Consider the following 16,283-nt stretch of genomic DNA (forward strand, 5'->3'; position numbering starts at 1 on the left):
TTGTTATCCAGTCACTAAATCATGTCTGATTCATTGTGACCCCAAGGGGCTGTGACACTCCAGGCTTCCTTGTCCTTCACTATCTCTTGGAGTTTTTTCAAATTCTTGTCCATCGAGTCAGTGATACCATCCAACCATCTCATCCTCTGTCGTCCCCTTCTCTTCTTGCCTTCAGTCTTTCCCAGCATCAGGGTCTTTTCCAATGCGTCCGTTCTTTGCATCAGGTGGCCAAAGTATTGGAGCTTCAGCTTCAGCATCAGTCTTTCCAATGAATATTCAGGACTTATTGCCTTTAGAATTTACTGGTTTGATCTTCCTGCTGTCCAAGGGACTCTCAAGAGTCTTCTCCAGCACCACAATTTGAAAGCATCGAGTTTTCGGCGCTCAGCCTTCTTTATGGTCCAACTCTCACATCTGTATGTGACTACATGGAGTACAAAATGAAGCAGGACAGAGGGAAGACTGGGCAGTTGCATAGAAATGGGATAGGAAGACATAAGGAGTAAACTGGGGGACACACTTAACGACCATTTTATGAAACTTTTCAGTGGAGAATGGTGGAGGAAAAGGCAAAGTGACCTTCCTGCTCCTGCCATTTTCCCAAACTCCTTTGGCTTAAACTATTCAATATGCCAGGGGTCCGTATTTTGGGGTAGAACTCCATCAAGACAGACTTGGGGAAAAAATTGTATTATTTTGAATATCATTTATTTAATATTTCAAGAGCAATTCAAATATGACTTTTAAAGGATAAATATAACACATTAGAACAAAAGAAGAAATATTGTCCAATTACACGTGGGAAATGTTCAACCTAATTAGAAAGAAATTAATTCATATTTAAAATTGCTGAGATATTTTCCATATAGTTGGTTAAAAAATGAAAAAAAGAACTAAAAGAAAGGAAATTAATCAGCTTTGTTAAGGGAACAGAAAAATAATCCCTTGTATTGCTGAAATAAATTATCTAAAACGTTTTTTAGGTAAAATTGGAAATATTTATGAACAGTCTAAAAAATATATTTTTACTTTTTGATATAGTGATTCTAATTTCAGAAATCATGTTAAAGAAATAATGAAAAAAATTAGAAAAGAAAATTATGGTACATATATGCAATGAATATTACTCATCCATAAAAAGGAACACATTTGAGTCAGTTCTAATGAAGAGGATTAAACTGGAACATGTTATAGAGTGAAGTAAGTCCGAAAGAGAAAACCAAATGCTATATACTAACGCACATATATGGAACTTAGAAAGATGGTAACAATGACCGTATGTGCAAGGCAGCAAAAGGGGCACGTGTAAAGGACAGACTTTCAGACTCTGTGGTAAAGGGCGAGGGTGGGATGGTTTGAGAGAGTAGCACTGGAGCATGTATATTATCGTATGTGAAATAGATGGCCAGTGCAAGTTCGATGCATGAAGCAGGGCACTCAAAGCCAGTGCTCTGGGACAACCCAGAGGGATGGGGTGGGGAGGGGGGTGGGAGGGGGTTCAGGATGGGGGGACACATGTGCACCCATGGCTGATTCATGTTGATGTATGGAAAAAACCACGACGATACTGTAAAGCAATTATGCTCCAATTAAAATAAATTAATTAAAGAACAAAATAATGAAAATCAACACAAAGTTATCTACAAAGGTCTAGGTATTAAAATATTAATGATAGCAGTTCAAACTTACAAACATCATTAATGTTCAACAGTAAGGAGTTTGTTAAGGAATAAGCTGTAGCCATACAATTATGTATGCTTTAGATATTAACAATCATCCACAAACTAGTATTTTTTAATGAAGTTATATAGAGAAGTGAAAAAAGAATTTTAAAAAACATTATATGCAAATATTTTTGTCATATACACAGAAGTAGGTAAAATTTGCAAAAATGTACATATCTAGTCATACATGTAATTCTAACATGAGGGATTTATGACCTGTTTCAGGGAAGAACACTGAGAAAAAAAGTCAAAGTGATCTTTTTCCTGGATTTTGTAACAATAAGAGTTGCTCTCTTTTTTCACTAATATACATTTTCTAATTTAGTTAAAATCAATGTCTATTGATTTTATTAAAAGAAAATATTTTCCTTTTATTATTATTTTTTTTTTACTTTACAATATTGTATTGGATTTGCCATACATCAACATGCATCCGCCACGGGTGTACACATGTTCCCCATCCTGAACCCCCCTCCCACCTCCCTGTACCATCCCTCTGGGTCATCCCAGTGCACCAGCCCCAAGCTTCCTGTATCCTGCATTGAACCTGGACAAAGCAAAGTATGTGTTTTCCTTTGGAAATATATTGTAAGAAGTCAATAAGAAGTGTGTGTTCTGATGTAGATGCATGTACGATTCACCAGCATTCTATTTATCTGACAGTAGAGGACGGATCAGAAATCCCAAGAAGACTTTAGGTATCACATAGTAGAAAATATCATGATGTGGGAAACTGTTAATGACACTGAGTAAAAGTAAATTGTAAGCACTATGTAGAATAAGAGCCCATATATTTTTAAAATTTCTTTTACTGAAGTTGAGTTGATATACGACATTGTGTTAATTTCTGCTCTACAGCAAAGTGAGTCAGTTATTTGCTTACATATATATATATATGAATTCTTCTTCATATTATTTTCCATTATGGCTTTTCAGAGGATATTGAATATAGTTCCCAGTGCTGTACAGTAGGACTTGTTTTTCCATCCGGCCTATACTAGTTTGCATCTGCTAATCACAAACTCCTCCCAGTTCATGCCTCACTCACCCCTACTCCAAGCTGGCAACCGTAAGACTGAATCTGTATTTTTAGTATGCAACAACGGAAAGAGCTAGAAGGAAATGTACTGAATATGCATAGTAGTTTTCTATGGATAACAAGATTATACATAATTTTAGACTGCTTTTCTTTGATTTTTTTGTTTCCAAGATTTTTTTTTTTACAATTTTACTACATTGATTTATATTATAGCTATGTACAGAACTATTAAGAAGTCCAGTCTGGCAATAAAGAGACTCAGAAGCAGGAAGCAGATATGGGGAGGAAAGCCAGATAATACTTAGCAGGGAATGCTAAGGAGTATATATAGAATTCTATACTTTATTGGACTGAAGAAAATGCAGGGATTTGCTTGGGTAAACATTATCATTATTTTTTAAATTAGGAGATTCAGGCAAATTAACAGATTTTAAAGAAGAGTTGAAACTCCATGGATTTTGCTTTGTAGTCTTTGGAGAAGGCAATGGCACCCCACTCCAGTACTCTTGCCTGGAAAATCCCATGGATGGAGGAGCCTGGAAGGCTGCACTCCATGGGGTCGCTAAGGGTTGGACACGACTGAGCGACTTCACTTTCACTTTTCACTTTCATGCATTGGAGAAGGAAATGGCAACCCACTCCAGTGTTCTTGTCTGGAGAATCCCAGGGACAGGGGAGCCTGCTGGGCTGCCGTCTATGGGGTCGCACACAGTCAGATATGACTGAAGCGACTTAGCAGCAGCAACAGTCTTTTGGAACATCTAGCTGGATGTGCCCTTTGGGCAGAAAAATAATGGTGTAGGGTGCATATGGTAAGTCTGGTAGGACTCTAGATTTGAAAGCCAACAATGTATTCAGTTCAATTCAGTCACTCAGTCGTGTCCGACTCTTTGTGACCCCATGAACCACAGCACTCCAGGCCTCCCTGTCCATCCCCAACTCCCGGAGTCCACCCAAACCCATGTCCACTGAGTCAGTGATTCCATCCAACCATCTCATCCTCGGTCGTTCCCTTCTCCTCCAGCCCTCAATCTTTCCCAGCATCAGGGTCTTTTCAAATAAGTCAGCTCTTCACATCACTTGGTCAAAGGGCTGGAGTTTGGGCTTCAATATCAGTCCCTCCAATGAACACCCAGGACTGATTTCCTGTAGGATGGACTGGTTGGATCTCCTTGCAGTCCAAGGGACTCTCAAGAGTCTTCTCCAACACCACAGTTCAAAAGCATCAATTCTTTGGCACTCAGCTTTCTTTATAGTCCAACTCTCACATCCATACTTGACTACAGGAAAAACCATAGCTTTGACTAGGCAGACCTTTGTTGGCAAACTAATGTCTCTGCTTTTTAATATGCTGTCTAGGTTGGTCATAACTTTCCTCCCAAGGAGCAAGCATCTTTTAATTTCATGGCTGCAATCACCATCTGCAGTGATTTTGGAGCCCAGAAAAATAAAGTCAGACACTGTTTCCCCATCTATTTCCCATGAAGTGATGGTACTGGATGCCATGATCTTTGTTTTCTGGATGTTGAGCTTTAAGCCAACTTTTTCACTCTCCTCTTTCACTTTCATCAACAGGCTCTATAGTTCTTCTTCACTTTCTGCCATAAGGGTGGTGTCATCTGCATATCTGAGGTTATTGATATTTCTCCCAACAATCTTGATTCCAGCTTGTGCTTCATCCAGCCCAGGGTTTCTCATGAAGTCCTCTGCATAGAAGTTAAATAAGCAAGGTGACAATATACAGCCTTGACATACTCCTTTTCCTATTTGGAACCAGTCTGTTGTTCCATGTCCAGTTCTAACTGTTGCTTCCTGACCTGCATACAGGTTTCTCAAGAGGCAGGTCAGGTGGTCTGGTATTCTCATCTCTTTCAGAATTTTCCACAGTTTATTGTGATCCCCACAGTCAAAGGCTTTGGCATAGTCAATAAAGCAGAAATAGATGTTTTTCTGGAACTCTCTTGCTTTTTCCATGATCCAGAGGATGTTGGCAATTTGATCCCTGGTTCCTCTGCCTTTTCTAAAACCAGCTTGAACATCTGGAAGTTCACGGTTCACGTGTTGCTGAAGCCTGGCTTGGAGAATTTTGAGCATTACTTCACTAGCGTGTGAGATGAGTGCAATTGTGAGGTAGTTTGAGCATTCTTTGGCATTGCCTTTCTTTGGAATTGGAATGAAAACTGACCTTTTCCAGTCCTGTGGCCACTGCTGAGTTTTCCAAATGTGCTGGCATATTGAGTGCAGCACTTTCACAGCATCATCTTTCAGGATTTGAAATAGCTCAACTGGATTTCCATCAGTTCCACTAGTTTTGTTCGTAGTGATGCTTCTTAAGACCCACCTGACTTCACATTCCATGATGTCCGGTTCTAGTTGAGTGTGAGTGATCACACCTTCATGATTATCTGGGTCATGAAGATCTTTTTTGTTTTTCTGTGTATTCTTGCCACCTCTTCCTAATATCTTCTGCTTCTGTTAGTTCCATACATTTTCTGTCCTTTATCGAGCCCATCTTTGCATGAAATGCTCCCTTTTTATCTCTAATTTTCTTGAAGAGATTTCTAGTCTTTTCCATTCTGTTATTTTCCTCTATTTCTTTGCATTGATCACTGAGGACATCTTTCTTATCTCTCCTTGCTATTCTTTGGAACCCTGCATTCAAATGGGAATATCTTTCCTTTTTGCCTTTGCTTTTCGCTTCTCTTCTTTTCACAGCTATTTGTAAGGCCTCCTCAGACAGCCAGTTTGCTTTTTTGCATTTCTTTTTCTTGGGGATGGTCTTGCTCCCTGCCTCCTGTACAATGTCACGAACCTCCGTCCATAGTTCATCAAGCATTCTGTCTATCAGATCTAGTCCCTTAAATCTATTTATCACTTCCACTGTATAGTCATAAGGGATTTTAATTTGGTCATACCTGAATAGTCTAGTGGTTTTCCCTGATATCTTCAATTTAAGTCTGAATTTGGCAATAAGGAGTTCATGATCTGAGCCACAGTCAGCTCCCGGTCTTGTTTTTGCTGACTGTATAGAGCTTCTCCATCTTTGGTTGCAAAGAATATAATCAATCTGTTTTTGGTGTTGACCATCTGGTGATAGCCATGTGTAGAGTGTTCTCTTGTGTTGTTGGAAGAGGGTGTTTGCTATGACCAGTGCGTTCTCTTGGCAGAACTCTGTTAGCCTTTGCCCTGCTTCATTCTGTACTCCAAGACCAAATTTGCCTGTTACTCCAGGTGTTTCTTCACTTCCTACTTTTGTATTCCAGTCCCCTATAATGAGAAGGACATCTTTTGGGGTTGTTATTTTAGAAAGGCTTGTAGGTCTTCATAGAACCGTTCAACTTCAGCTTCTTCAGCATTACTGGTTGGGGCATAGATTTGGATTACCGTGATATCAATGATTTGCCTTGGAAATGAACAGAGATCATTCTGTCATTTTTGAGATTGCATCCAAGTACTGCATTTCAGACTCTTTTGTTGCCTATGATGGCTACTCCATTTCTTCTAAGGGATTCCTGCCCACAGTAGTAGATATAATGGTTATCTGAGTTAAATTCACCCATTCCAGTCCATCTTAGTTAGCAGATTCCTAGAATGTCAATGTTCACTCTTGCCATCTCCTGTTTGACCACTTCCAATTTGCCTTGATTCATGGACCTATAATAATCAACAATGTATTAGAGAAAGTTAAAATCATGGATTGCATGAAATTACCTAAGGATGATGTAACATAAGAAAATAAGAAACACTAGAAGAGAGCCCTGGAGAAGCCTCAACAAGTTACCAGAAAAGCTGCAACCGATATGGTAGGTATTGCTGCATGTTAGTCAAGAGGTGAGCTTTGGAGTCAGGCAGAACTGTGAAAAATCTGTCAGTCCCCACCCATGTGGCCTTTGATAACTTCTCCAAACTCTCTACGATGCAGTTTCATCACTTTTTAAGAACTAATATCTGCATTGTAAGGTTCCAGAATGTCTTCACGGTGGCAGGAAGTGCTCAGTAAAAAAGAATAGCTAATGTTAGTAGTAGTCGCTGTTCTTTTAGTGGGAGGAGATGTAAAAGTTAAGAAAAGTAAGGAACAACCGGAAAGGGAAAACTTGTCAAGACAAAGGTGTCTCAAAAGGCAAAGGAGGAGGATTTCAAGCCAACAGTAGCGGTCAACAGAATTAAATCTACATAAGATGCAAATCAAATTCAATGTCCTTGGTATTTAGGAGGTCATCTGAGATTTGCAAGAATTATTATATCGGGCTTGTAATCATATTTTCTTTTTTTTAAAGAGTATTTTCAATAGAGTCGATACTCTTTTTAATTGAGGGACAATTGGCTTATAGTGTTGTTAGTTGCAGGTATAAAACATGATTCAATATTTGTTTGTATTGCAAAATGATCATTAACCTTAAGGCTAATTGCATCTCTCTTCACACGTGAGTGAGTGCTACGTTGCTTCAGTTATTATGGACTGCTTCAGACCTTACAGACTGTAGCCCATTAGGCTCATCTGTCCATGGGATTCTCCAGGCAAGAACACTGGAATGTGTTGCCATGCCCTCCTCCAGGGGATCTTCCTGACCCAGGGATCAAACCCATGCCTCCTGCACTGGCAGGCGGGTTCTTAGTTAGGCCACTAGCGCCCCCTGGGAAGTCTCTGACCACACATAGGTACAGTGTAATTTTTTGTGATGAGAATTTTTAAGATCTACTCTCTTAACAACTTGCAAACACATGGTAAACTATTACAAATTATAATTACCATGCTGAACATTGCATCTCCATGACTTATTTAACTGGAAGTTTATAATTTTGACCCCCTTCAAGATTTTATTATTTTTTGACATTAATTTTGCAATTCATTCACCTGGTTCATAAAGAAACAATGGGCTTTTCTACCAAAATGAAAGTGATGAGTATATTAAAACAAAATCTGCCACTGAGCATTGTGAAAGAGTAAAAGCCACCTTCGATGTATCATTTTGCTTTCTTTCCATCTAACACTACTAGCAAAATCTCCTTTTCAATAGGGCCTCACAAAAGTTTCCAAGTCTTCAGAATTCCTGGCAAGAAACACTTGTCACAGAAAGGTTTCCTCTTAAAAATAGTGATATCCCCTCTCCTATATCAAACTTTCAGCAGAACCCATGGTGAGAAAGAATGAGACAGGAAGAAGTATCTCTTCAGGAAACTTCTTTCTCAGGGTGTCTTTATTGTATTTGTTAAGGCAACATAGCTGGAGACACCTTGCGTCTGAAAGGGATTAAGAGAAAAATGTCACAATTCAGAGAGCACACTAGGATATCTGAGGTAGGAGGGGATAGTTCATGGACCAACAGTAGATAAGCAAGAGCAAACAAACAATTGGCAGAAAAAGAAAGAAAATGCTGGGGAACACTGAGACTCAGCCACAACTTAGAGCTGCGTCCCCAGCCCACGAACAGCGGTGGCAAGTTGCCAAGGTGTGGACTGAGGAATGCCTGGCACCAGCTTCAAGCACAGCTGAGCATCCTCAAAGTGAGAAAGGAACACTTCATGTGAGATGGGATTTCCAAAGCTCTCCTAGCGATAGTCCCCACACTTTTCTGTGTTCCTTTGTCACTGCGGTTGGAGAGGCCTAAGAACCGAAAGCAGCCAGCCAGACCCAAAAGACACACAAAAGTCCATTGTCAGATGTACCATTTTCAAGCTGAGGGTGCGGATAATACATCCACAGAGAACGGGAACCAGCCCTAACCATAATGAAAATGGTTATTTCACATTTAAGACCCCGACGGAGTGTGAATAGCGAATCCATCCACGATTCACTTTTATCCCACACGTTCTTAATTGAAGAGACAGAAAGATGCTGTTCTTTAAAAATATAATAATAAATTGTCCAGCTTAGAAAGTATATCTGAAAAATAGCAGTCGTTTATATTAAAATCAATGGAACAAAAAATCTGCGTTCCATATGACTGTGACTGGTCCTTGTCAGACCCCAGATAAAGCCGCAGAAAGCCGTGCTCTCCGTCAACCTGCAGGCAGCTCTGAAACCAAAAGAGGCAGAAGTCGGAGGGGGGAGTTATTCTCACTCCCCACATCCTTGGTTTGTTAAATAAATACTCCACTTGTTTCCTGCCTAAAACTTGGCACACACAACAACTATCTTACATGATGAATTTTACATTGATTTGGATTTCTATTTTCTACTTCAAGTATATTTCTAAATTTAAAATGTTATGAAGCGTTACAAGAAATAAAACTCACCTTCCGGGACAAGAGCACCTCATAACATTATCAGGAATGAGCACGGGAAATGCGTAGCAACAACTGGACTTTGGACACAATGCGCTCTTGGAATTGCCACGAAACAATTTTTCACCCATAAAAGTTTCTTTTCACAAGTTTTCCCTTTTGGCTGTCACTACACCTAAAATTCATTCTTGAAATATTAATACATAGTATTCCTTATAAGAGAGTTTGAGTTTTCGCTTTTTAGTTATGTGTATTCCTTTTTTTTTTTTTTTTTTGGTGCAGGGAGTCATCCTGAAAGAACATTTTTCTGATTTGTCCTTTCTTCTAAAGTGTTCTATTTTTTTCCCCCGTAAAAGTAACCCTTTCATTGTGTTGATAAATAAAAATCCAAAGAGCTTTATTTGCAGGTTTTAGACATTTTAAAAATCTGTCCTATTGTAATAGGAAACCTTGGAGACTCATTGAAATAGCAGCAAAGGCACAAGTTTCTCTTCATTATGAAAGATGTTTATGTGAAGAACAAAATAGACAAGAGAAAGTAACTGCTTCAGAATACTTGATGGGCACTTTAATCTTCTATTAATATGCAAATTTTGTTCTTTAGAGCCCCCAGTAAGAGATTTTTTTTTTCCAATCAGGCTATTTAAAAGTAGTCCTATTCTCCCAAAGGTCCTTCTTGCATGAGTCTAAGTGAAACAGTGTTTTTTATGCTAATTCCCAAGATGCTCTTGTATGCATCATTTTCTTTTGAAATTATATGGAGTTTATTGAACCACATTTGTAAAACATTCCACAGTTGATTTCATTCTAAAGATCTCCTCTAATAGAACTGATTCCCTTGTTGATCTGTGTCAGAGGAGAATGTTTAAGAAAATCTGTTTTAACAACATGGAAGAAATAAGGAAGGGCTTGTGGACAGAAATGAAGATACACATTTATGAACAGGAAACGACATTTTTTGTTGAATAATTAACCTCATCAAGAATTTGAGCCTACTAGAAACTATTACACTGATGTTACAATTGTAAAATACCTCTTCATAAACATAAATCTCAAGAGTAATCACCAACATACATGCCCATAGGCTTTGGCTTTTTTTCAGACATTGATTCTTCATATTATGTTTCTTTTCAACACTTATCCTCTTCAAAAAGGCTATAATTATAACAACAAAGCAAAAAAAATTCCCTTATTGGTGTAGAAATTAGGACGAATAATAAAATTCTTTTGATATAGTAATGTTGTTGTTCACACACCAGCCACTTCAGCTACCTCAGTTCAGTTCAGTCGCTCAGTCGTGTCCGACTCTTTGCCAACCCATGGACTGCAGCATGCCAGGCCTTCCTGTCCATCACCAACTCCCAGAGCTTACTCAAATTCATGTCCACTGAGTCAGTGATGCCATCCAACTATCTTACCCTCTGTCGTCCCCTTCTCTTCCTGCCCTCAATCTTTCCCAGCATCAGGGTCTTTTCCAATGAGTCAGTTCTTCGCATCAGGTGACCAAAGTATTGCAGTTTCAGCTTCAGCATCAGTCCTTCCAATGAATACTCAGGACTGATTTCCTTTAGGATGGACTGCTTGGATCTCCTTGCAGTCCAAGGGACTCTGAAGAGTCTTCTCTAACACCACAGTTCAAACATCAATTCTTTGGCGCTCAGCTTTCTTTATAGTCGAACTTTCACACCCATACATGACCACAGGAAAAACCATAGCTTTGACTACATGGACCTTTGTTGGCAAATAATGTCTCTGCTTTTAATGTGCTGTCTAAGTTGGTCATAGCTTTTCTTCCAAGGAGTAAGCGTCTTTTAATTTCATGACTACACTCACCATCTGCAGCGATTTTGGGGGCCAAAAAAAAAACAAAGTCTCTCACTGTTTTCCATTATTTCCCCATCTAATTGCCAAGAAGTGATGGGACCGGATGCCATGATCTTTGTTTTCTGAATGTTGAGCTTTAAGCCAGCTTTTTCACTCTCCTCTTTCACTTCCATCAAGAGGCTCTTTAGTTCCTCTTCACTTTCTGCCATAAGGGTGGTGTCAACTGCATATCTGAGGTTATTGATATTTCTCCCAGCAATCTTGATTCCAGCTTGTGCTTCTTCCAGCCCAGCGTTTCTCATGATGTACTCTGCATAGAAATTAAATAAGCAAGGTGACAATATACAGACTTGATGTACTCCTTTTCCTATTTGGAACCAGTCTGTTATTGCATGTCCAGTTCTAACTGTTGCTCCCTGACCTGCATACAGATTTCTCAGGAGGCAGATCAGGTGGTCTGATATTCCCATCTCTTTCAGAATTTTCCACAGTTTGTTGTGATCCACACAGTCAATGGCTTCAGCTACCTAGTTCACAGTAAAAGAAGATGAAACATTTTTGCTGCTGCTGCTGCTAAGTCACTTCAGTCGTGTCTGACTCCAAGTGACCCCACAGACGGCAGCCCACCAGGCTCCCCCGTCCCTGGGATTCTCCAGGCAAGAACATTGGAATGCGCTGCCATTTCCTTCTCCAATGCATGAAAGTGAAAAGAGAAAGTGAAGTCGCTCAGTTGTGTCCAACTCTTCGCGACCCCATGGACTACAGCCTACCAGGCTCCCCCATCCATGGGATTTTCCAGGCAAGAGTACTGGAGTGGGGTGCCTTTGCAATTCTTGCCATACTGATGGAGATGGAGAAGGATTTCTCAATATGTTATCAATATGGTGATAGGATCTAATATTTTTTCCAGGGAATGGGTATTTACTATTATCTACTTTTTTAGTTATAGAAAGCAAAATCTGTCAGATTTTTTCAGTGAATAAATGTAATAATGAATAATAGTCCTGGACTAACAGGACTATTCTGACTTTTAAAAATTTATTGATCAATAGAAATTGTGACCCCCTTACTCCCCAAAATATCTATCCCTACTTCAGAAATATCAGCTATGTATATTTTCCTAGTATAAAACTTCTCCTCAGAGTATGTCACAATTCAGATGTAAAATTCAAGCTCATCATAACTTTTATTCATGTATTTTTAGCAGCAACAGTACCCTTCACCTTTTTAACTTGTCTTATACACCTAATGTGTGCTCAGTCGCTTCAGTTGTGTCCAGCTCTTTGCAACCCCATGGACTGCAGCCTGCCAGGCTCCTTTGTCCATGAAGGATTCTCCAGGTGGGAATACTGGAGTGGGTTGACCTTTCCTTCTCCGGGGGATCTTCCCAACCCAGAGATCAAAACCATGTCTCTTGTTTCTTCTGCATTGGCTGGCAGGTTCTTTACCAACTGTGCCACCTGAGAAGCCTTTTATACCTAATGGAGGATTTTCAAATGAATTTTTTTACCCTGAAGATTAAATCTCATTGAAAGAGAAGTTTTACAAACATGCTTTCTCCTGACTCTGCGCCTTTTCAAATTATCAATAATTTCACTTTGACTACAGTATTTCTCCATCTACTCTACCTGGAAAAATTCTTCAAGGTCTATGCCACACATCTTTTCTAATGCCTTCAAAAGACCCTTTCCCTATCCCCTATCCCCAGGTAAAATGGGTTCAGATCAGATCAGATCAGTTACTCAGTCGTGTCCGACTCTTTGCGACCCCATGAATCGCAGCACGCCAGGCCTCCCTGTCCATCACCAACTCCCGGAGTTCACTCAGACTCATGTCCATCGAGTTAGTGATGCCATCCAGCCATTTCATCTTCTGTCGTAAACGGGTTAGTCTATGTTAAAAGCAAAACAGCAACCACTCACCCTTGTCTCTTACATATCTCTCTCACAGCAGTTAATACAGATGTGGAATTGTTTTGTTTACATGCCCATTTCCTCTAATGAAAGTTCAGACATCTGTCTCTGTTATCTTTTTAATTCCTAGAACATAGTGAAAATTCAATAATTTACCTGCCTAGTCCACTTTATGTACTTAACTACTAATACTGAGACAATGAAGATATACAGAGGGGTAAAGTTTCAGGGCTAACAGTTTATCCTGATTATCCTGAAATATCCTGATATTTCCTGACTAGGTTAATCATAAAATCTAAAGAGCTACCAATGTCATTTTTTAAAAGCAGCCCACTTTCACACTGTAAATATTAGGTAAATTTCCTGAGGTGTTTTCAGTTATATAGTGTTACGTAGATTAGAGAGAGAAAAAAGCACCCCTAGAGCACTGAAATCTATAGCAACTTCTTCGAAATTTGCTGGTTGATGTCTGGAGGAGAACTAGCCTAACAATAAAAAAATCTCATTCCTTAGCAATAACAACTGTGGAGTATTGATAACCAATACGTTAAATCTCTCTGCAGATTTAACAAGCAGTACCTACTGCTTTGGGACCTAGAGGCAGTGAAAGGCACGTGATTTTAGCAAGCAAGAGAAACTAACAACAGTCACACACAAAAATTGATGGAGTGGGTTTGAGGATTGGTTTAGAAAGCACAGACCTGACTGAGTTATTACCACTTGGTGCATTAGGAATAATAACTCTGCAGACCCTGTTTAGTTATAGATACCAGCTCAGCAAAATCTAATCTTGCCAGGAGAGAAATATTTATATTTGGTATATAAGTTTTTTCAAAGGCAAAAAGAGTCCACAATATACACTTGGAGGGAATTTGTTCCACAGATAAAAGTAAAAAATACTATCTCAATTGATAAGTGGATTACCCTTGGGCATTAGAACCTAGTAGCTAGTGAGGCTGCTGGCTGATGCCCTGATCAAAATCTCATCAGTATAACTGTGTCCCCCAGGATAAATCAGGATAAAGAATTCAATATATTGTTCTCTAATAACATTCCAGAGAAAGCCCCTACCAGGCAGATATGACTCACTTGGGATGAGAGATACATCTCATGTATTTAGCAACAATTAATACTGGCTGTTTTCATCGGCTTTGAAGTTGAAATAGTTGGCCTTCTGTCAACCCTTCGTCTTCAAGATGTAAAATGTGTCATATTTAAATTTTTCAACCATGACTAAATGTAATCCTCAAGGATATGTGTTTCTGCCACTGAATTTTCTGAAAAAAAAAAAAAAAAAATCTATGGGCCAGCAGAGTAAATGATAATTTTTAATTGTCTTTTTCCAACAAAACAACTAACGTTTGGTTTAGAAACGGTGAAAATTAGAAACTAGAGACAATGAGGTAGGTAAATTCCTTCCCTGGAAATAATATGAACAGCAATGACAAAAACGGTCGGTGGCCATGGTTTGACAACATTTCTACTGTCTTTGACATTAGATATATCATTTGTACTGTGTGTTCATCTCCACTGAAGCTTATGGTTGGAGGAATATATTAAACCTATGGTCTGAGAGACAAGGTAATTCTAGAGGGATTTATATGATGAACTTTGCATGTCACCAGAATGCAAAAGAAGTAAGAGTCAACCCTAACATGGAAAAAAAAAAAGGACATGCCACAGTGTGTCTTGTTTTGATAACATCAAGCATAATATTGTGAAAGATTAGAAAAAAATACAGTCAGGAGTATGTTAGAGGCATTGAGTTAATGCTGTCATGTGTATCGTAAGGACATTTCTTAGTAAATGAGAAATTCTTCACATAGCTTGCCATGTCCTCACCAGCCAACCAGAGAATTAAACTGCTATTCGTGCTTAGCAAAGTTCAACAGGGCAGTTACCGGGGTCAAATTTTCCAGGACCTTTGAAGCTAATTAGTATGAATTCAAAGGTTATTCTCTGGAACTCTAAGGAAGTTGCTGACTAGTCCCTATTTCTCCTTTCTGGCACTCTTTCCTGTAAGCTAAGGCATTTTAAAGGACTTTTCTTTTTTTTTTTTTCATTTCCACCATTTAAATTCAATTATAAATCTATACATGTAATTCAACTCTGAATACAAATCCACTTTTTCTAATCCCACCCTGAAGTGAACCTGATTTCAGCCATAAAAAGACAAGCAGCACAGTTTTAAGATGGTGTGCACATATTGGGGACGTTTTCTGCTTATAGGCCAGTAATTGATCTTTCCGCGGGTAACCACTGACTGCGCACAGAGGCCTGACTATTCTTGAGTAGTATTACGGTCAGACCAGCTCACTAGTTCATCAAAGGCAGTGTTAGGATGACTGCTCGAAATTCTGAGGCCAGGAACGTAGATGTCTTGTTTTAAGGAGAGAGATCACCTTTTAAACACATGAGATTCTTCACCCACATCTCTCTCTTGTAACAGTTTATGTTTATATAATCAAAACAGAATTCCTAGTTCCACCATCTCCACATCCATCCCAAACCATTCCTCTTATCTTCCCCATTTCAAAGGGTGATATTCACCCAGTTGCCTCAGATAAAATCCCTGAATCATTCTTGATTCTTTCTTCACCCTCGGTTTTCACACCCAACTAGTAACACTGTTGGAAGCATCACCAATAAAGTTTGAATCCATCTATCCATCTTCATGGTCACTACCTATCATTTTGACTTCATCGTTTCAAAGTCGCCCACACTCCCTATTTCTATCACTGCCCTGCCTCCAACATGTTCTTTAAAGGCTGTTGTTTGTAACTTAAAGTGCCAATCATCTAAGCTTACTCAGCTTTGGAAAACACTCTCACAAGTTCCCACTGGACCTAGAATCAAATCAAAACTCATTAGATCGGTGCCACTTAAAATGTGGTGCCAGTTTGTGACATAAGTGCAAAAATTAAGGGCAAATATTTAGAAATATTTAAGGTATTTATACTCATGTGACAGTGCTGTGACACATATATATGTGAGCACTCAACTTGGTTTGCTGCAAATGTGCAAACCAGCTCACGCTGCCAGAAATCAGGTGGTGAGTTGTATGCGGCTCAACGGTGCACGTGCGTTTTAAACAGTAGAATCTTGTGTTGGTCTGTTATGGATTAGAAACACTTTTTAAAGAAAATTAATAATCCTTTATTACAAATATTTTGAGAAACTCTGCTGAATATGATCTAACACCAACCTCCTCTCCTTCCCCTCTCTAGCCACTGCCTCTTTTTTTAATCACAGGAACCTGCTGACTTTGAAACAAGTAATGATCTTTCTCTTTTAAGCCTTCATGTGCCATCCTAGGCGTCTTCACCTCATCTCATCTCCTGCTTTGCTGTGATTCTTACCTTGAAGAGTTGGGTTTGTACCTTCTATTGAGAAAATTCCTATGTGCTTTTTCCCTCCCAAGTGAACTTTTTTCCAATTTCCTTTCTTGTTTTGGAGAACCCTGTGTCTTTTCCTTTGCTTTGAAGTTTCCTTTTCCCTCCTGCTTTTGTTTTTTTCCAATGCCCTCTTTTCCTCAGCAGTGGTCTCCCAGACACGCTC

The sequence above is a fragment of the Bos mutus genome, chromosome 7 (assembly GCF_027580195.1).
Source record: "Bos mutus isolate GX-2022 chromosome 7, NWIPB_WYAK_1.1, whole genome shotgun sequence".
NCBI classification, from domain to species: Eukaryota; Metazoa; Chordata; class Mammalia; order Artiodactyla; family Bovidae; genus Bos; species Bos mutus.